This window comes from Bubalus kerabau, chromosome 18 (genome assembly GCF_029407905.1).
Source record: "Bubalus kerabau isolate K-KA32 ecotype Philippines breed swamp buffalo chromosome 18, PCC_UOA_SB_1v2, whole genome shotgun sequence".
NCBI lineage: Eukaryota > Metazoa > Chordata > Mammalia > Artiodactyla > Bovidae > Bubalus > Bubalus kerabau.
The window spans coordinates 28,664,071-28,687,598 of record NC_073641.1 but is presented as its reverse complement, the minus strand read 5'-3'; positions in this window follow the sequence as shown (position 1 = coordinate 28,687,598).

Genomic DNA, 23,528 nt, shown 5'->3' with positions numbered 1-23,528 from the left:
CCTATCCCACCATCTTGATTCTTCTCCTTCTAATCATTATTTTGGAACCCTAGTCCTTGTCTTAATAAATCAAGCATTGAACAAAAGGCAGGTCACAAGGACTCTGCCTAAAGACTCTCATATATACATTTTAATTGGCGAGCTGTCTTTTTAAATTTGTAATTCCTCAGTTTTGGATGTAACATTAAATTTGACACAAAAGAGACCATCTTAACATAGTATTACTTAACAAAGATGGCTGTTATTGCTGTCACATGAAAACCCTGTCAGAACCACACTTCAACTTTTCTGTTGCCATAGATACCACTTTTCCTCTTGTGACCAAATGTGAAAAATGCAGCTCAGTGACATGATTCAAATATAAGGAATTGAAGCCAATTCAAAAATATATGCAAAGACTCAGGAACAAGTCACTTGGATTTCAGTTACACAAAGTAAAATTCTAGAACATCAATAGTTGATTGGCAGGTGGAGAAGTTGAAGAATGGAATATTAATGGTACAAAACTTAACTTAATTAGTAATACACCACATTAACAAATTGAAAAATAAAAACCATATGATTATCTCAATAGATGCAGAGAAAGCCTTTGACAAAATTCAACATCCATTTATGATCAAAACTCTCCAGAAAGCAGGAATAGAAGGAACATACCTCAACATAATCAAAGCTATATATGACAAACCCACAGCAAACATTATCCTCAACGGTGAAAAATTGAAAGCATTTCCTCTAAAGTCAGGAACAAGACAAGGGTGCCCACTTTCACCATTACTATTCAACATAGTTTTGGAAGTTTTGGCCACAGCAATCAGAACAGAAAAAGAAATAAAAGGAATACAAATTGGAAAAGAAGAAGTAAAGCTCTCACTGTTTGCAGATGACATGATCCTCTACATAGAAAACCCTAAAGACTCCACCAGAAAATTACTAGAACTAATCAATGACTATAGTAAAGTTGCAGGATATAAAATCAACACACAGAAATCCCTTGCATTCCTATACACTAATAATGAGAAAACAGAAAGAGAAATTAAGGAAACAATTCCATTCACCATTGCAACGGAAAGAATAAAATACTTAGGAATATATCTACCTAAAGAATCTAAAGACCTATATATAGAAAACTATAAAACACTGGTGAAAGAAATCAAAGAGGACACTAACAGATGGAGAAATATACCATGTTCATGGATTGGAAGAATCAATGTAGTGAAAATGAGTATATTACCCAAAGCAATCTATAGATTCAATGCAATCCCTATCAAGCTACCAACAGCATTCTTCACAGAGCTAGAACAAATAATTTCACAATTTGTATGGAAATACAAAAAAGCTCGAATAGCCAAAGCGATCTTGAGAAAGAAGAATGGAACTGGAGGAATCAACCTACCTGACTTCAGGCTCTACTACAAAGCCACAGTTATCAAGACAGTATGGTACTGGCACAAAGACAGAAATATAGATCAATGGAACAAAATAGAAAGCCCAGAGATAAATCCACGCACATATGGACACCTTATCTTCGACAATGGAGGCAAGAATATACAATGGATTAAAGACAATCTCTTTAACAAGTGGTGCTGGGAACTCTGGTCAACCACTTGTAAAAGAATGAAACTAGAACACTTTCTAACACCATACACAAAAATAAACTCAAAATGGATTAAAGATCTAAATGTAAGACCAGAAACTATAAAACTCCTAGAGGAGAACATAGGCAAAACACTCTCTGACATACATCACAGCAGGATCCTCTATGACCCACCTCCCAGAATATTGGAAATAAAAGCAAAAATAAACAAATGGGACCTAATTAACCTTAAAAGCTTCTGCACATCAAAGGAAACTATTAGCAAGGTGAAAAGACAGCCTTCAGAATGGGAGAAGATAATAGCAAATGAAGCAACTGACAAACAACTAATCTCGAGAATATACAAGCAACTCCTACAGCTCAACTCCAGAAAAATAAATGACCCAATCAAAAAATGGGCCAAAGAACTAAATAGACATTTCTCCAAAGAAGACATACAGATGGCTAACAAACACATGAAAAGATGCTCAACATCACTCATTATCAGAGAAATGCAAATCAAAACCACTATGAGATACCATTTCACACCAGTCAGAATGGCTGCGATCCAAAAGTCTACAAGTAATAAATGCTGGAGAGGGTGTGGAGAAAAGGGAACCCTCTTACACTGTTGGTGGGAATGCAAACTAATACAGCCACTATGGAGAACAGTGTGGAGATTCCTTAAAAAACTGGAAATAGACATGCCTTATGATCCAGCAATCCCACTGCTGGGCATACACACTGAGAAAACCAGAAGGGAAAGAGACACGAGTACCCCAATGTTCATCGCAGCACTGTTTATAATAGCCAGGACATGGAAGCAACCTAGATGTCCATCAGCAGATGAATGGATAAGAAAGCTGTGGTACATATACACAATGGAGTATTATTCAGCCATTAAAAAGAATACATTTGAATCAGTTCTAATGAGGTGGATGAAACTGGAGCCTATTATCCAGAGTGAAGTAAGCCAGAAAGAAAAACACCAATACAGTATACTAACGCATATATATGGAATTTAGAAAGATGGTAACAATAACCCTGTGTACGAGACAGCAAAAGAGACACCGATGTATAGAACAGTCTTATGGACTCTGTGGGAGAGGGAGAGGGTGGGAAGATTTGGGAGAATGGCATTGAAACATGTAAAATATCATGTATGAAATGAGTTGCCAGTCCAGGTTCGATGCACGATACTGGATGCTTGGGGCTGGTGCACTGGGACGACCCAGAGGGATGAAATGGGGAGGGAGGAGGGAGGAGGGTTCAGGATGGGGAACACATGTATACCTGTGGCGGATTCATTTTGATATTTGGCAAATCTAATACAGTTATGTTAAGTTTAAAAATAAAATAAAATTAAAAAAAAAATAGTTGATTGGCAGGTGGAGAAGTTGAAGAATGGAATATTAATGGTACAAAACTTAACTGCCCCATAAAAGAGCAATACATATTTGAATCAGTGTATTGCTTCTAGATATGGAGAAGGCAATGGCAACCCACTCTAGTACTCTTGCCTGGAGAATCCCATGGACGCAGGAGCCTGGTAGGGTGCAGTCCGTGGGGTCACTAAGAGTCGGACACAACTGAGCAACTTCACTTTCACTTTTCATTTTAATGCATTGGAGAAGGCAATGGCAACCCACTCCAGTATTCTTGCCTGGAGAATCCCATGGACGCAGGAGCCTGGTGGGCTGCCGTCTACGGGGTCGCACAGAGTCGGACACGACTGAAGTGACTTAGCAGCAGCAGCAGCATTGCTTCTAGATTACTTTTACACATTCATTAATAAAAGAAAGTACTTTCAACTTTATATTCAAGTTGCAAAACCTCACCTGGACAAATTAAATTTCTTGGTGTAATTTACATATTAATAAAAGAGCAGACCTCACATCAAATGTCTTTGTGGCTGTTTTATCTTGATCTGTAATTAAATTTTATTCTGAAGAATGGTCATCAGAGATTATCCACGAATTTAAAGACATATTAATATATAGTATTTGAAGACCAGAGAAATTTGAAGAGTAAAATTACCCCAATTAAAATTAAAGCCCTAAAATTTCAGCCCTATAATTATAGGGCTGAAAATCACCTATATTGCAATAAACAACATATTCAGGAAAAGAGTCACCCTCACAGGCTACTGTTGTCACCTAACTATTGTGGACTATTCCAAGCCTGTTGTGAGAAATTGTTAAACCTTTTATTATCTCTTATGTCCTCTGAATGCAGCGAGCCCTTGTTCAAATGCCTTTGACATAATTATTAACTAAAAGTGCAGGTTTGTTCCTTCATTCCTTCATTGTGGGCCTTACACCAAATTCAAGTTGAATGGTCCAGGTCTAAGTAAAAAAGCTTATATAAATTATGAACCACTAAAATATTCAAAAGATAATTACTTTATCAGAAAGCTGTTCAATTTTTATACAAAAAGGCAAGTGAGAACAGACTGTTAAACTATTATATTTGCTGCAACCAGCATTATATTGCATTGAATGATATTTTCAGGATCAAAATTCCTTCCCAAGTTATAACCACCAATAATTGAGAGGCAACAGGTGTGATGGGTAAGCATCTGGGCTTGAGTTAGATAAAACCGGCCTCTGCCACTTACTAGCATGAATAAGCTCCCTAACCTCCTTTAACTCCCATCTCCTCATCTACAGAATGATGATAATCATAATATTTACCTAATAGGGTTACCACAAAGATTTAAAAGCTAATGTAAAGTACTCATTAAAGTTACAACTACCTAGAAAATGTTTTTTTTAAAAAAACAATATTGAGTGACAAAAATGGCTATATAGAGACTTGAGACACACCATGATGTGTGACAGAAAAAAATAGATTTTGTAAGGAAGAAGCTTGATTTCAAATTGCAATTGGGTTTCAGCACAATTCCAACAAAACACTAGTGGAATTTATTTGGGATCTGACAAACGTCAAGTGGAAGATTTGGTAAATGGGATTTAATAACTAAAAATAATTTTAGAAAAAACATTAATATTTTTAAGTTTTTCAGATTTGCTAACAAAAATCTAAGCAGTAGGGTCATATTGCAAATATTACAAAGAAGATTAATAGAGAATTTATAATTCAGAAAGAGATTCCAGTATATAATACCTTGCTATGATAAAAAAATGATAAAAACATTATATGGTAAGCCAGTAGAGAAATAAATGGTTACATTCTAAATGATTTTAGCAGTATTCAGTTCAGTCCAGTCACTCAGTTGTGTCCAACCCTTTGCGACCCCATGGACTGCAGCACACCAGGCCTCCCTGTCCATCACCAACTTCCGAGTTTACTCAAACTCATGTCCATTGAGTCGGTGATGCCATCCAACCATTTCACCCTCTGTCGTCCCCTTCTCCTCCCACCTTCAATCTTTCCCAGCATCAGGGTCTTTTCAAATGTCAGTTCTTTGCATCAGGTGGCCAAAATATTGGAATTTCAGCTTCAACATCAGTCCTTCTAATAAATATTCAGGACTGATCGCCTTCAGAATGGACTGGTTGGATCTCCTTGCAGTCCAAGGGACTCTCAAGAGTCTTCTCCAACACCACAGTTCAAAAGCATCAATTCTCCGGCACTCAGCCTTCTTCACAGTCCAACTCTCACATCCATACATGACCACGGGAAAAACCATAGCCTTGACTAGACGAACCTTTGTTGGCAAAGGAATGTCTCTGCTTTCCAATATGCTATCTAGGTTGGTCATAACTTTTCTTCCAAAGAGTAAGCGTCTTTTAATTTCATGGCTGCAGTCACCATCTGCAGTGATTTTGGAGCCCAAAAAAATAAAGTCTGACACTGTTTCCACTATTTCCCCATCTATTTCCCATCAAGTGGCAGGACCAGATGCCATGATCTTCGTTTTCTGAATGTTGAGCTTTAAGCCAACTTTTTCACTCTCCTCTTTCACTTTCATCAAAGGCTTTTTAGTTCCTCTTCACTTTCTGCCATAAGGGTGGTGTCATCTGCATATCTGAGGTTACTGATATTTCTCCCGGCAATCTTGATTCCAGCTTGTGTTTCTTCCAGTCCAGTGTTTCTCATGATGTACTCTGCATATAAGTTAAAAAAGCAGGGTGACAATATACAGCCTTGACGTACTCCTTTTCCTCTTTGGAACCAGTCTGTTGTTCCATGTCCAGTTCTAACTATTGCTTCTTGACCTGCATGCAGATTTCTCAAGAGGCAGGTCAGGTGGTCTGGTATTCCCATCTCTTGAAGAATTTTCCAGAGTTTATTGTGATCCACACAGTCAAAGACTTTGGCATAGTTAATAAAGCAGAAATGTTTCTGGAACTCTTGCTTTTTTGATGATCCAGCGGATTTTGGCAATTTGATCTCTGGTTCCTCTGCCTTTTCTAAAGCCAGCCTGAACATCTGGAAGTTCACAGTTCATGTATTGCTGAAGCTTGGCTTGGAGAATTTTGAGCATTACTTTACTAAGGTGTTTAGATGTAAATAAATGTTAAATGTTACATATCAAGAAGGCAAATGGCAAAATGAACATGATGATTCCAAGAAAGTACTGCACAAAAACTTCCAAGTCTAAGAAGACACTAACTCTGCCTCAGAAAAAATGGCTCAAATCATTTAGACACTTTAAAGAGGAAGAAATACAAAGGGCCAGTAAACACAAAATAAAGATTTCACATCACAATAAAGTAATGCAAAATTTTAAAAGATGCGATTATCTTTCACAAAATTAGAAAATATGAAAAAATTCTGATATGGAAATTGGTGTGGTAGCAAAAGGATTTTCATGAGGTACTTAAAAAAATAGAAATTGGCACAGCTTTTTGAGTAAGTAATTTGGAAAAATAGAGCTTTCATTTTTTTCAATGTGTTATTCCAATAATAATTGTTGCCTTTCCCTATCCTAAAGAGAGGGATAACGAGGATATTTGTAGAATAATTTTCATTGAAGTGCTTTTGTGATAATAATAGAAACTAATTGATTATGATGATAATGAAATTGTTTAATAGATCCATTAATTGAATTATTATGTCAAAATTATATTTAAAGTTCTTTAACAACATTTAACACATTAAATAGAACAAAGGAACAAAACAGATAACAAATTGTCTAATGGCATAATTTGAATTTTTTTGTAAGTAAACACATTTTACATTTGTGTAATTGTACTCTAAAAATAAATACAATTAGAATAATAGCAGCAGTATAGTTTAGATATAACGGTAAAAATACACCTCAGCTTCTTTTCTAAATGTATTTATGTTCACCTGACTTCCTAAAATAGACTTTTCAACAATAATATATACTACCTTAAGCATTTCATGTTGCAAATAATGTAAACCTCTAACAACTCTATATAGTAGATTTTACTTTCTCCATTTTTTCATGTGGAGAAATCAAGGCACATTGTGTGTGTCTGTAAAATGAAAATTAGCAGCATGGTACTCAATTCCAAGACATACTTTGCTGTGATGAATTTACTCTAGTTTACTAAATTATAGCAACCATTTCTTGGGTAATAATTTATTTAACACCACAGATAAATGAATTAAAAATAAAACAATGCATCAAAGTTCAGTAGGATACTCCACCTCAGTTTACTCTAAATCATTGGAATTTGATAATTCAAGGTTCACAGACAATTCTTAGTTTTGTATTTGTATTGTTATTGTTGATGTTTCTTAAACAGCCTGGAGAATAAACAATATAATAATGAAACCAAGACTAGTGACCAGCTGCTAACATACTTCTTCTATTGCCCATACATGCTTTCTACATCAATAATGACATGTTATGTAAAATAAATTTTTGACCTCAGCTTAGGAGACAAGTCTTGGATGTTCATTGGAAGGACTGATGTTGAAGCTGAAATTCCAATACTTTGGCCACCTGATGTGAAGAGCTGACTCATTTGAAAAGACCCTGATGATGGGAAAGATTGAGGGCAGGAGGAGAAGGGGATGACAGAGGATGAGATGGTTGGATGGCATCACCGACTCAATGGACATGGGTTTGAATGAACTCCGGGAGTGTGTGATGGACAGGGAGGCCTGGCGTGCTGCGGTTCATGGGGTCACAAAGAGTCGAACACGACTGAGTGACTGAACTGAACTAACTAGTCTGCCTGTAATTAAAATTAAAAACTCTGAGTCCTAACTGTTTTTGATTGAAGGGAATATATGTGGAGGGAGAAAAATTCTTATTATTTTTACCAGCTTAGTTATACTTTACTTCCATGAGACTCTAGCGTTTAGTAGTGTTTTCATTTTATGATGTTCTCTATCTTAATATATTTATTTATTTTTTTATATCTTTTTTTTAAATTTTATTTTATTTTTAAACTTTACATAATTGTATTAGTTTTGCCAAATATCAAAATGAATCCGCCACAGGTATACATGTGTTCCCCATCCTGAACCCTCCTCCCTCCTCCCTCCCCATTCCATCCCTCTGGGTCGTCCCAGTGCACCAGCCCCAAGCATCCAGTATCATGCATCGAACCTGGACTGGCAACTCGTTTCATACATGATATTTTACATGTTTCAATGCCATTCTCCCAAATCTTCCCACCCTCTCCCTCTCTCACAGAGTCCATAAGACTGTTCTATATATCAGTGTCTCTTTTGCTGTCTCGTACACAGGGTTATTGTTACCATCTTTCTAAATTCCATATATATGCGTTAGTATACTGTATTGGTGTTTTTCTTTCTGGCTTACTTCACTCTGTATAATAGGCTCCAGTTTCAGGATGATATATTTATATATTTATTTATTATATATATTTATTTATTATTTTTTACTTATTTATTATATATAATTTATATATTTATTTATTAACAGACTGAATTGGTGTGATTAAAAATGTAAGTTATTTGAAGTGTATATATCATTATTATTTAAAGATTTCTATAAGTAACTATCCACATAAGAGGGATATTGTCTTATTCAAAACCAATTCTTTCTATTCTGGCTAAATTAATTATTATAAAAAATTGTGAATGAATTCTCTATTTCCAAAAATAAACTCATCTCCTTCAAAGTTTCATATTCTTTAAACATTATATAACACTATTACTATAATCTAATATGTATAAATTGTCAGCAAAACTCTGACTTCAGAATTTGTTAATAACCAGATGTTTTTCTACTGCCAGTGCTAAAGCTGGCTCTAGTGCATGGAGATTCCCCACTCAACTGCAGACAATAAGTATGGCAGGCAGGCGGGATCTAGTTCAGTCCTCCAATCAGCCCCTTCGAGGCACTTTAAGTTAACAGATGCTGAGTTTCTTTCTATATTTTACTTCTTCTATTTTACCTTTTATTTCTAAATTAATGATACATCTCAAATACACAGAAATTAGTCACATTAGACTGACACAAAAACAAAAACACAAATCCAAAGTAAATTTGACATTCTTTAGTACAAATTGTTCTGTAATTGATCTTACAATTTATTTTATTATAGTTCTAAACGCTAACAAATTTATGACTACACATATGTATGTACGTATGTACATTATACACTTTTTAGAAACAATAAAAATAAAAAGCAATAACAATTTTTTCTTCCTTGTTTTTAGGAAGGAAGAATAAAAGAAGTATCGAGTACTCTGATAAAATTATATTTTTCTTATTGAGTCCAAAATTAGTGATTCCAAGAATATTTTATACTTGAAATATGGTACTCTGTTTAAAAATCTGAACACAAAGCCTCCACTCATTTGGAAATAGTATTTAGTTTTGCAATGTTATTAAAAACTTTTAAGTTCTAATGGTACTAATATTGTATTAACACAGTATTAGAATGAGTTACAACTGCTCCAAAATTCTACTAGAAGAATCAAAGCTAGAAGAATCAAAATGGAATCAATGTCTGTTTCTTTTAGATACAAAATAATAGTGCTTGCTTTTACAGCACATATACTAAATACAAAATAATATACATACCATGAATGTGTTTAAACATGGTTGCTTGTGTCTGTGATATGTATATAATTTTTATAAAGTATACTCATAAGAATACAGCTTCCAGTGGTTTCATTTACAACTATTTATCTTTTATACAACTAGAACACTAGAAATACATTTTATATTTTATTATATTTCAATTTTAAGGTAATTTTGTAACAAGGAAAATGCTTTAATTTATTATTTAGTACTACTCATAAATGTACAATTTACATTAAAAATATTCCAATAGTCTTAATTTTGACATTATCTTTGCTATAGTAATCAATTAAAACAAAGAAACCATTATCTAGGAATACCAGGTTTTCTACAAAGAAAGATGTGGTTAACATGTGGTTAACATGTTCCCAGTGGGCAGCATTTGAAAAAAAACAAAGTGCCATGTATGTAAATATAAAAGAAAAAAAATAATTTGCCTCAAAGAAGAGATAGCAGAAATCCTAAAGGACTATCAAGTGAAATTTAAATAAGACAATTCCATAATAAGTCTTAGAATTATTTTTCTTAAGAAAGCTACAGTAGTATAAATCTTCCAGTGATGTTAACATACATCACCATGCCAGCTCTCAGAATAATCACAAGTTCCACAGTTCCTTTGCTACCAGCATGGACTTGTCTCCCTTCCAATATTTGAGTTGATCTTTATTTATTCCGTATAAATCACTGTATAGTCGGTGGAAATGTTTTAATGAAAAATAACAAAATCCAAGAACAACAACAAAAAAAGCTGGTTATATAATATGTTATTTAATCTTTCTAAATGAAGTCTCATTTTAAAAATAAATAGACTAAAGACAGAGTAGTTAATTATATGCATTCTCTCGAGTTAGTTCTTTATGATTTGACAACTTGCACGGCAGCTGTTCCTGTAAATATGACAATAAATTTCTAAATCTCCAGAGAACTGGTAAATACAGGCAGATGCACTTAACTGCTGGTGGGCAACAAAAGTCAGACTGCAGGAAACTGTGGCACTAATGTAGCTCTTGATTAATCTCTAATTACAGTTTTGTCATCTTAGCAGGGAGACAAAACTATATCACTTCCTAAACAGGCAAGCAGCATTTTGGCACCTAGCAACCGGCAGTTCGTTCCTATTAGCTGCAGTGGACTTGATGCTGTTACATGGGAGGTGGTTATGGATCACTGCTCTATTATTTATGGAGCAGCATTTCCAGAGGCCTTCACAACAGTAGATAAATTAGCAGCTTAATAGGCCAGCACTAACTAAAAACATAGCATAAGCTGAAGCACCAAGTATGAAATTAAAATGTGAATTGCCCATAATGTTTGCATCATACATAGAAAGAAGCATTCATTTATTTCTGAATGCTAAATCATTCGTTTTATTTCATAAAGTATTTATATTAAATCTTTCAGAGAGACCTTTTTTTTTTTTTAAGAGAAAATTTATTTTCCTCTTTCTAAGGGGATTCTTTTGGATTCGTTCTTAAGCCCAGGGATGAGAGGTGGCAAGCATTAATTAGAACTAGTGCAGATACAAGAGAGCCCTAGGTATCTGTGTAAAAGTGCCTTATTAAGCTCAAAATGGGCAAATGAGGCTAATTCTCATCACGCTTCCATTTCCCTTTCACTTTGGGTGTGATGAAAAAGTCTAAGGAATGACCTCACACCTCTGTCTGTGTCAGCAATTTGAAGAGAGATATAAAATTCTCAAGTATTTCTTTTTCAAAAGGCAACCCACAGAAGATTTCCTTAATTAAAATTGATGGGCCATCTTCCTTAGTCTTATTAGTAGAGATGATATTATTAGTATGATTCTGCTTGGGAAATAAAAAATGTAATATCCAAAATGATGGCAACTTTTCATTCCTTCAATTGTACTAATACTTAGTTTTTAATAAAATGGCATGATACAATGTGATATATACTATTGAAATTTGACTTGCAGTTTTCAATTATAATAATAAAAATATCCTATATTTAAATCACTGTATGACTTTAAAAATTAAATTTTTCTGATGAAACAAGTAGCAAAGTTTTTTTTTAAAAGAATAACATAGCAGCAATATATTATAAACAAATACAATTGCTTTAAATTAACAGCCCTAAATAATCTGCAATAACAGTTGAACAGCCACCTTATCGAAATGAGACCCTTACTCTAAAGCCCTGGTGGCTCAGATGGTAAAGAATCTGCCTTCAATGCAGGAGAACATGGGTTCAATCTCTGGGTAGGGATCACTTCAGTATTCTTATATGGAGAATCCCATGGACAGAGGAGCCTGGTGGGCCATAGTCGATGGAGTGGCAAAGAATTGGACATGACTGAGTGACTAACACTTTCACTCACTCTAGAAATTGTTTCCATTTAAAATCCTCTTTCACAGAATTGTTCCTTAAAAGTAACTCAAATCTATATCATCAAAAATTCTGAATATAAATTGTCAGTATCATTATGTCAGTTTATCCAAAAAATAAACCCTGAAAGATGGCAAAGTTTAAAAAGAAAGCCCTGGTTAGATTCTAGTGTGTAGAGTTTAGGTGCCCTTGGAATAGCCAGGTGAAGATGTAGTAGTCAGGTGGATAGAGGTATGGAATTCAGAGAACTCAGAACTAGAAACAAATTTCTAGGCTCAGATCATGAACTCCTTATGGCAAAATTCAGATTTAAAGTAGGGGAAGTATGTAGGGGAATGACTAGACCATTCAGGTATGACCTAAATCAAATCCCTCATGATTATAAAGTGAAAGTGACAAATAGATTCAAGGGATTAGATATGATAGACTGAGCGTCTGAAGAATTATGTATGGAGGTTTGTAACATTGTACAGAAGGCAGTGATCAAAACCATACCCAAGAAAAAGAAATGCAAAATGGCAAAATGGTTGTCTGAGAAGGCAAATAACTGAGAAAAGAAGAGAAGCAAAAGGGAGGTGAAAAGGAAAGATATACCCATCTGAATCCAGAGTTCCAAAGAGTAGCAAGGGGAGGAAAGAAAAACTTCCCAAGTAAACTATGCAAAGAAATAGAAGAAACAATAGAATGGGAAAGACTAGAGATCTCTTCAAGAAAATTAGAGATACCAGGAGAACATTTCATGCAAAAATGGGCACAATAAATGACAGAAAGAATATGGACCTAACAGAAGCAGAAGAGGTAGCGAGAATACACAAAAGAACTATACAAAAAAGGTCTTAATGACCCAGATAACCAGGATGGTGTAATCAATCACCAGAATCAGATATCCTGGAGTGTGAAGTCAAATAGGCCTTAGGAAGCATCACTACAAATAAGGCTAGTGGAGATGATGGAATTCAAGCTGGGCCATTTCAGATCCTAGGAGATGATGCTGTTAAAGTGCTGCATTCAATATGCCAGCAGTGGCCACAGGACTGGAAAAGGTCAGTTTTCATTCCATTCCCAAAAAAAGGCAATGCCAAAGAATGTCCCAGCTATCATACAATGAGCTAATTTCACATGCTAGCAAAATAATGCTCAAAATCCTCCAAGCTAGGCTTCAATATTGCGTGAACTGAGTACTGCCAGATGTACAAGCCAGATTTAGAAAAGGTAGAGGAACCAGAGATCAAATTGCAAGCATTTTTTTTGGATCATGGAGAAATTAGAGTTCCAGAAAAACATCTTCTTCTACTTCATTAACCACACTAAATCCTTTGACTGTGTAGATCATAATAAACTGTGGAAAGCTCCTAAAGAGATGGGAATACCAGACCACCATACCTGCCTTTGAGAAACCTGTATGCAGGTCAAGAAGCAACAGTTAGAACTGGACATGAAACAATGGACTGGTTCAAAATTGGGAGAGCAGTACTTCAGGGCTGTGTATGGTCACACTACTTATTTAACTTATATGCAGAGTAGATCATGTGAGATGCTGGGCTGGATGAATTGTAGCTGGAATCAAGATTACCAGGAGAAATATCAATAACCTCAGATATGCAGATGATACTACCGTTATGGCAGAAAGTTAAGAGGAACTAAAGAGCCTCTTGATGTAGGTGAAAGAGGAGAGTGAAAAATCTGGCTTAAAATTCAACATTCAAAAAAACGAAGATTATGGCATCCAGCCCCATCACTTCATGGCAAATAGATGTGAAGCAATGGAAACAGTGAAAGACTTTTATTTTCTTGGGCTCCAAAATCACTGAGGATGGTGACTGTTGCCAGGAAATTAAAGGATGTTTGCTTCTTGGAATAAAAGCTATGCCAGACCTAGCAGTGTATTAAAAAGCAGAGACATTACTTTGCCAACAGAGGTCCAGATAGTCTAAGCTATGGTTTTTCCAGTATTCATGTATGGATGTGAGAGTTGGACCATAAAGAAGGCTGAATGCCAAAGAACTGATGCTTTCAAACTGTGGTATTGGAAAAGACTCTTTACAATCCCTTAGACAGCAAGACCAAACCAGTCAATCCTAAAAGAAACCAACCCTGCAAATTCATTGGAAGGACTGATGCTGAAACTTAAGCTCCTGGCCAAAATACTTTGAGCTGATGCAAAGAGCCAACTCTCTGGAAAAGACCATGATGCTGGGAAAGATTGAAGGCAGGGTGAGAATGGGATGACAGAGGATGAGATGGTTGGATGGCATCACTGACTCAATGGAAGTGAGTTTGAGCAAGCTCTGGGAGATGGTGAAGGATAGGGAAGCCTGGCATCCTGCAGTCCATGGGGTCACATAGTCAGACATGCCTGAGCAACTGAACACCAATGACAACATTGTCCTAGAGACAGTCATCAAACATTTACATGGATAAGATCTAAAGAGAATAGAACATGAAAGAAAAGTGAAAATAAGGAACAAGTTTTGAGGAATTTCAACATTTAAGAGTCAAATAGAAAAGGCTGAAGTGGAAAGAAGACGAACAAGTACTAGCCAAAGAGTATGAAGCAAAAGTGCTATTGCCAATGCCAATGGGATGGAGTTTTGAAAAATGGTAAAGACATTTGAGATGCCATCAAAAGACCAAGTACTAAGAGAACTCAAAAAACACAGTTGGAAAATCAGCATAACTATTTCAAAAGAGTGATGAGGATGAGTAGAAGCCAAATATGAATAAGTTGAGTAAATAAATAAGAAACATAGAAAGTGAGTGGTAGCAACTACTCCTTTATTAAATGTAATTACAGAGTAGAAATCTGATGGTAGCTGGAGGGCTTCAATTTGTTGCTGACAATATTGTCTTAGAAAGTAAGGGAGTTGACAAAAATATTCTAATACAGAAAAAGTGTGATATAAGTAAATGAAGAGCATCCAGGTATGGCAATGTAATTATTATTACAGGGCCTTCTTTCTTGTCCTAAGAAATTTCATGCTTTCTTTGATGGTAATATTTGGGAGCAGTGAGGGTGTGAAGAGGCAGGAGATTTGCCCTTCCTGTTTATCTGTTGCTTAAGGATTTCTCTTTCACTCATGGCACTTGGGTCACCCTATAACTGTGATAATCAGTAAAAAACTATGTAGTAATTCTCAAGTAAGCCAAGCAAGCCTTATCGCTGTCTCTGCTGGAGGCCCTAAATATGATTAAGAGGTAATCACTACTGTGTTCCTAAATTTTGTTTGTTAGGCTATTTCTCTGGACCTAACACAGTCTCAATTATCAGGTAAAAAAAAAAAAAAGTTATTGAGTGAGGAAGCAAGTTTTCTCAGAAAAAATATAGTACAGAAAATGCAAAGAAGTTAATTTTGCCTTTTTCTATTACCTCCTGATTCACAGACTTGGACTTTTGCTGTGTACCATTCTCCTTTTTCTCTCACTTCCATTTTAAAATTTTCTTATCTACACAATTTTTTTTCCTACTCATCAGGGGAAAAATATTTGTGTTTCTCCCTTCCATTCTGGAATTCAACCTTAGTCTCTTTTTGTGACTTTCCAAGTAAATTATTCCAACCTAGTCCAGATGATCATGAGGATTTCTCTTAGTTCCTGTGACTCTAAATAGGAAATGCTGTGTCCTGTAGGCAGAGAACTGTGAGTAAATGTAGGGGCTCCCATTTTAGCTTACTTATATTTTTATAAAAGACTAAGTTTTTCACTTTTTTTGTATAAAAATAAAACCCATTTTAACAAAGAAAATGTGAATGTTATTTCAGTAGTAATACAATCTAATCTCATTTGAGTTCCCTCTTTGAACATAATTTTAACCTTGACCTTTGTGAAATAATTACATGAGCATTATTGCAAATGAATATTTGTATTTTTCTTTGGTAATGTATGTCTCACTATACTAATGCGAACAGCTCTTAGCCATCTATATTCCTCCTCACAAAGAAGGAGGGAAGGGTAGTTTCAAAACCACTGTTCTTAATCTTTGAGAAATTTAGAATGCACAGGATCCAGAGCAATGGTGGAAAATTGACTACAGAGAAAAAGATAAACACATTCTCTCAAAGAAGGAAACAAGTAAAAATATGCACAGGTGTCCAAAAATTGAAGAACGTTTGTCTGAATTCTTGTTTTATGTTTTATATTTTCTTCATGATAGAGAAAACATGACCATTTGTTGAGAATAATTTCAGTGAATTGACAGAATCAAAGTTTAAAGAGCATTAAGAATGCTTGAAACATGATAGAATTTCCACAGTGATTAAAGGGCACTTGGCATTAGTTAATCACAAATTAACAGCGGTTCAAATGTATTCTAATGCATAATTGTCTTGCACAACAATCAACTGCAAGGTAACAGAGAGTAAGTGAATATCTTTGTTTACTCAGTGTTGAGGTTTTGCAATTGTTACTGAAGTGATAAGGCAAGGGATCTTAAAATGGATATGAATAAAAATAAAAGAACAGGACTATATCCATAGAAAGAAGAAAGTCCCCAAGAAGTCAAGAGAAAGTCCCCTTAGGAATTATTGAGCTCTCAAGCAGGAACAGGAAATTTTTTCAGAGACTTTCATGTTTGTTTCAATAATCTGGAGTTGTAGAGTAGTTTCTGGCATAAACAGTGTTTAGCATGTGACCTCTGTAGTGTGGATGATATAGAGATAAATAAATCAAGAAATGTGGAAGTCAGGTAATTGGACAAGTCTGTCATGTGGATACAGACATGTCCACAGATGATAGAGAAAACCATGAATCATGTGCCAAGAGTTTACACTTTATGAAGAAGGCGTGAATGGATTTACTAAAGAGCACTAGCTTCAGTAAAAAGTTATTCTTAATCTATTTTAAGCAAGTGAATTAGGGAATAATTATCTGAAGAGGCATCAGGAACAACAAGGATGATGACCACTCCTCTAAGCGATAAGTCAAATAAAATAATTAATGCAGGGTAACTGAAAACAGTTAACACTGAGAAGAAAATTCTAAAATGTTCCATAGGAAACACTATAAATAAAGCTTTGGTGTTTCTTAAACAGATTCTAGTGGTTAAGACGTATAAATAGTGGATATATTAAGTGAAAATAATTTTAAAATTCATAGTTGTTTAAAATTTCTCGATGATTTTCCTTTTATCCATAGATGCAGAAAACCTTCATAAGGACGTTAGTAAGAGTGATAATCTTGAGATGCTATATGTATGGGGTAGAAATGTCAGATAAATCCTTCCATAGAAAGCACATGAAATGCATAGTTAACATTAAAGAAGAGACATGGTCAATTAGTTTTAATAGCATGGGAAGATTTGGGAAGATTGTTTAATGATGACACCCTCATTTTAATGAATCAATACTAGCGGTGTTTTACAATTAAATGTCTCTCTCTAGTGAGTACTTTACAATAAATAAGTCCACAAATCCATCAAAGCAGAAAATAAAACTCCTCTACTTATCTGGAAATCTATAAGTATGCATGGTTAAAGAGCACTAAGAATTTTTGACACCTAAGTTCCAGGTCAGCTAATGGTCACAAGCTCTAGTAGTAAATTTGGGAAAGGCTATTCAAAATGATCCATTCATTATGGATTTATTTACTGATCATGAAGATCCTATGCATAAATGGTATGATCAAACTATGGATTACATTTTTGGGGAAAATAATCTGCTCACTTGGCATGCTATTAGGTTTTGTCCTTAGATGTTTTTCAAGTGTGTATGTTCTGGAGTCAACCTGTCTTTTTCACAATCTAGCCATTTACTAGTTGTGTGACATTAAACACTCTCTCTAAGTTTCAGTTTCCTCAGCTGTAAAATGAGGTAATAGTAGCATTTGTTCATATGACAGTTCTGAAAATTAAATGAATTAGTCTGTGTGTAACACTTAAAACTGAAAACAATATCAGGCAAAGAGTAAGTACCCAACAGCCGTAGCCTACATATACATATATGCACTGTTTCTCTGGAGAACTTTAATACACGCATTGATTGATTTTTTTTTACCTTCATATATTCTCTTATATATCTTAATATAATACTTTATGATGTGGACTTCAATATTATTTATGTTTTTAGGTGATACAGAATTTTTTTGTATAGTTTAATAATTTGGGGACTGAATTTTCAATAGGGCATGTATTAGAACTTCTTAAATATTAGTTATGAAACAATAATATATACCTTTTTTTAAAAAACCTGATCTTAAAGTATAAGTACTATCACACCTAAAAACCAGGTTATATCTTTCTTGAAAATTGAACTGAATTATAAATTTGCAATTCCATATCTACTTTTGTTATTCTATGAATAATTACCATATTCAATATAAGTAGTTTTGGAAGTAATTCTTCTGTATCAGAGTAAATGAAAGATGAGATGTCTTTAAGCTAGTTGGACTTTATTCTGTTGCAAAAATCAGACTTATATTTCCTCAAGTGAAACAATGTATTTTAAAGATGCATAGAGAATTAAGAGAAAGAGGAAAAAATACATTGCCAGACTTCCTAGAATGAGAAAACTGAAACGTCCTTTTGAGAACAGTGCAAATGAAGATGGTATGGATTACCTAGTCCTTTTTTGTGCTTTATTCCAAAATTTGGCATGGCCATTGGGGCTGGCCATGTATATGTATTTCCTTCACCTCCCCTATGAATCATATTCTCAGGAGTGAGGCCCTGAAATTAGTATTCAAAAATTTCTCCTAGTTCTGGTCATACAGTTCAGTAGGTTCTTATCCATGACCCAACATTAAGAAGCACTGCTCTTCTTTAATGTTCCATCAAGGGCTTGTTGATTTAGTTACACTTTGACTCTGCCTCTAACTGCCTACTGACTTTATTTTGCATTTCTCTCATTTAGTCTCTCAAGGGAGCACCAAGATTGGTTCTATCAAACACAATCTTTAATAAGTAATCTTTTTGTCAATTTATATATGTATGTGTATATGTACATATGTGTGTATATGCTCACATAAAATTGCATGTATTGTTGGTCAGTCGCCCAGGTGTGTCTGACTTTTCACAACCCCATGGACTGCAGCACACCAGGCCTTCCTGTCTCTCAGTTCAGTTCAGTCGCTCAGTTGTGTCCGACTGTTTGCGACCCCATGAATCGCAGCACGCCAGGCCTCCCTGTCCATCACCAACTCCTGGACTTCACTCAGACTCACATTCATCGAGTCAGTGATGCCATCCAGCCATCTCATCCTCTGTCGTCCCCTTCTCCTCCTGCCCCCAATCCCTCCCAGCATCAGAGTCTTTTCCAATGAGTGAACTCTTCGCATGAGGTGGCCAAAGTACTGGAGTTCCAGCTTCAGCATCAGTCCTTCCAAAGAAATCCCAGGGCTGATCTCCTTCAGAATGGACTGGCTGGATCTTCTTGCAGTCCAAAGGACTCTCAAGAGTCTTCTCCAACACCACAGTTCAAAAGCATCAATTCTTCGGCACTCAGCCTTTTTCACAGTCCAACTGTCACATCCATACATGACTACAAGAAAAACCATAGCCTTGACTAGACGGACCTTTGTTGGCAAAGTAATATCTCTGCTTTAGAATACGCTATCTAGGTTGGACATAACTTTCCTTCCAAGGAGTAAGCGTCTTTTAATTTCATGGCTGCAGTCACCATCTGCAGTGATTTTGGAGCCCAGAAAAATAAACTCTGACACTGTTTCCGCTGTTTCCCCATCTATTTCCCATGAAGTGATGGGACCAGATGCCATGACCTTTATTTTCTGAAAGTTGAGCTTTAAGCCAACTTTTTCACTCTCCACTTTCACTTTCATCAAGAGGCTTTAGTGTTCCTCTTCACTTTCTGCCATAAGGGTGGTGTCATCTGCATATCTGAGGTTATTGATATTTCTCCCGGAAATCTTGATTCCAGCTTGTGTTTCTTCCAGTCCAGCGTTTCTCATGATGTACTCTGCATGTAAGTTAAATAAGCAGGGTGACAATATACAGCCTTGACGGACTCCTTTTCCTATTGGGAACCAGTCTGTTGTTCCATGTCCAGTTCTAACTGTTGCTTCCTGACCTGCATACAGATTTCTCAAGAGGCAGGTCAGGTGGTCTGGTATTCCCATGTCTTTCAGAATTTCCCACAGTTTGTTGTGATCCACACAGTCAAAGGCTTTGGCATAGTCAATAAAGCAGAAATAGATGTTTTTCTGGAACTCTCTTGCTTTTTCCATGATCCAGCAGATGTTGGCAATTTGATCTCTGGTTCCTCTGCCTTTTCTAAAACCAGCTTGAACATCAGGAAGTTCATGGTTCACGTATTGCTGAAGCCTGGCTTGGAGAATTTTGAGCATTACTTTACTAGCATGTGAGATGAGTGCAATTGTGCGGTAGTTTGAGCATTCGTTGGCATTGCCTTTCTTTGGGATAAGAATGAAAACTGATCTTTTCAAGTCCTGTGGTCACTGCTGAGTTTTCCAAATTTTCTGATATATTGAGTGCAGCACTTTAACAGCATCATCTTTCAGGATTTGAAATAGCTCAACTGGAATTCCATCACCTCCACTAGCTTTGTTCATAATGATGCTTTCTAAGGCTCACTTGACTTCACATTCCAGGATGTCTGGCTGACATTCCTGGATGTGATCACCAGGTCAGTGATCACACCACTGTGATTAACTGGGATGTGAAGCTCTTTTTTGTACAGTTCTTCTGTGTATTCTTGCCACCTCTTATTGATATCTTCTGCTTCTGTTTGGTCCATACCATTTCTGTCCTTTATCTAACCCATCTTTGCATGAAATGTTCCCTTGGTATCTCTAATTTTCTTGAAGAGATCTCTAGTCTTTCCCAGTCTGTTGTTTTCCTCTATTTCTTTGCACCATCCCCTAAAGTTTGCCCAAGTTCATGTCCATTGTATCGGTGATCATACATATGTATGTATACATACACAAAAATACCCTCACATGCAATTGTACAAGAGCAAATACGTTGTTTTAACTTATGTTTTGGGACCCAGTTCTTGAACTTTTATTTTCAGTGCTTCTGTCCCTCTTTTTCTGTCCTTTTGGAACTTACTTGTCTTAATCAACATTCACAATACATTAAACACAATGGTTCTCTTTTGTATCTCTGTGAAAAGAAGGGTTACACTGGGTAAAAATCTTGAGAGAACTAGATTTACTGCTTGGTCTACCTTTTTTATTTTTATTGTCCTAGGTTTTTGACAATATTATAGCATCACAGTAGGAGTCACATACTCCAGGAGGCATTTTAAAATCCATTCCAACTGTGGGCTTAGTGAACTGCAGGTTGGTCAAGAAGCTCAGACTCAGGTTTTTGATAACACATGAATAGACGATTATAATACACTGTGAAAAACACAAAAATGTATTCATATAGGTGAGATTGCATGGTCACAGAGACAGGGTGCCCAAACCCATTTGAGAGTTCCAGTACTGAGCATTTGTGGTCAGGCGAGGTGTCCTGGAAGTGAGCATCATCTCTCTCAAGGTCTAATACCTCATCACTGATGGATTAAGAGAACTCAGACTTGGTTTCCTTATTATTAGTTTCAGTGGCATCATATTAAAAGGAATATAATTCTATACTCCTCATAGGTATTTTATAAAGAATAAAAGGCATGTGTATATTTTCTATTATAGTTCATTGCAAGACATTGAATGTATTTTCCTGTACTATACGATAGGGCATTGTTGTTGATCTATTTTATGTATAGTAGTTTGTGTCTGTTAACCCAAAACTCCTAATTCGTGATTAAAAACAAAAAAATAACTTTAGCTTTCTTACTTATAAAGCAAGGAGGTTAGACAGATTTGAACTTACATTTTCAAACAAAGTTCTTTTCACCCCAGGGTGATTTTACCATATTTCCTTGGGAGATGAGATGGGAGGGAAAATCTTCTTGGGATACAAGCCCTCATCCTGAACACATATCATTAGAAAATTTTGAATCCGGTTGTCATGGAAATTAACTACAGCAATGAGCAAATCTACTTCATTTTCTCATTCTATTAAATTAAACTCTGATACTAAAGAAGTAACAAAAGGAATGCTGTTCCCATTTCCAGACATTACAAATATTTATCTCAGCTTCTATTATTCTACACAAAATAAATAGTACTCAACAACAACAAAAAAATTATGAGGTTTAGGAAAAAAGAGGAAAAACAACTCCACTGCCAAGAAGTTAATATAACACATATGTTGCAACAGAAACATTTTAAGTAACTATAATTTAAGGATTAAAAATTCTAATAGGTGGGCAAAATAAAAAATCAGATGGATAATTTCAGCAGAGATGGAAACTATAAGAATTAACTGGAAATGCTAAAAATTTAAAAAAAAAAGTAAAAGAAAATAAGTATGCCTTCAACAGGCTTATCTATTCAGTGAAAGTACACACAACTTAGCTAAGGAAAGAATGAAAGACCTAAGTTAAAGATAATTCAAAAGAAGTAATCCAAACTGAATGATAAAATAAATTAATAATAGTCATGATGATAATAACAGAATAAGAAGATTTAAGAACTTTGAATCAATATCAAATGGTATAACTGGCATAAAATTAAAACTTCAGAGTGGGAAGAAAAATCATTTGAAGAAATAACTGAGAGTAATATTCCAAACTTCCATGAAATTAAAAGATGCTTACTCCTTGGAAGAAAATTTATGACCAACCTAGATAGCATATTGAAAAGCAGAGACATTACTTTGCCAACAAAGGTCCATCTAGTCAAGACTGTGGTTTTTCCAGCGGTCATGTATGGATGTGAGAGTTGGACTGTGAAGAAAGCTGAGCGCTGAAGAATTGATGCTTTTAAACTGTGGTGTTGGAGAAGACTCTTGAGAATCCCTTGGACTGCAAGGAGATCCAACCAGTCCATCCTAAGGGAGATCAGCCCTGGGATTTCTTTGGAAGGACTGATCCTAAAGCTGAAACTCCAGTACTTTGACCACCTCATGCAAAGAGTTGACTCATTGGAAAAACTCTGATGTTGGGAGGGATTGGGGGCAGGAGGAGAAGGGGATGACAGAGGATGAGATGGCTGGATGGCATCACTGACTTGATGGACATGAGTCTGAGTGAACTCCGGGAGTTGGTGATGGACAGGGAGGCCTGGCATGCTGCGATTCATGGGGTCGCAAAGAGTCGGACACGACTGAGTGACTGAACTGAACTGAACTGAACTGAATATTCTAAAATTTATGATAACAAACCAAAGTTCCAATAGCTCAGAGATACTGTTATTGTTTTCAGTCACTAAGTCGTGACCAATTCTGTGACTCCATGAACTGCAGCACTCCAGGCTTCCCTGTACTTCACTATCTCCTAGAGTTTGCTCAAACTCTTGTCCATTGAGTCCGTGATACCATCCTCTGAGCAAAATAAATTTCACACACACACACACACACACACACACACTACACCAAAATGAAAACATTCTTGCAACAAAATAAAAAGATATATTATCAATGGAGAAATAAGAATAAGAATGACATCAATTACATTACATTTATCAGAAACCATGCATGTGAAGATAACAGAGTAATGTTTAAATGTGCAGAAAGAAAAAATTCACTTCCCACAAATATACTTCACAAATGCAATGAAAAGAATGGCTCTTTCAGATAAAAAGGTGACAACTTATTGCTAGAAGACTAGTACTAAAGGAAATATTAAGGGAGTTTATCAGGTTGAAGAATATTATACC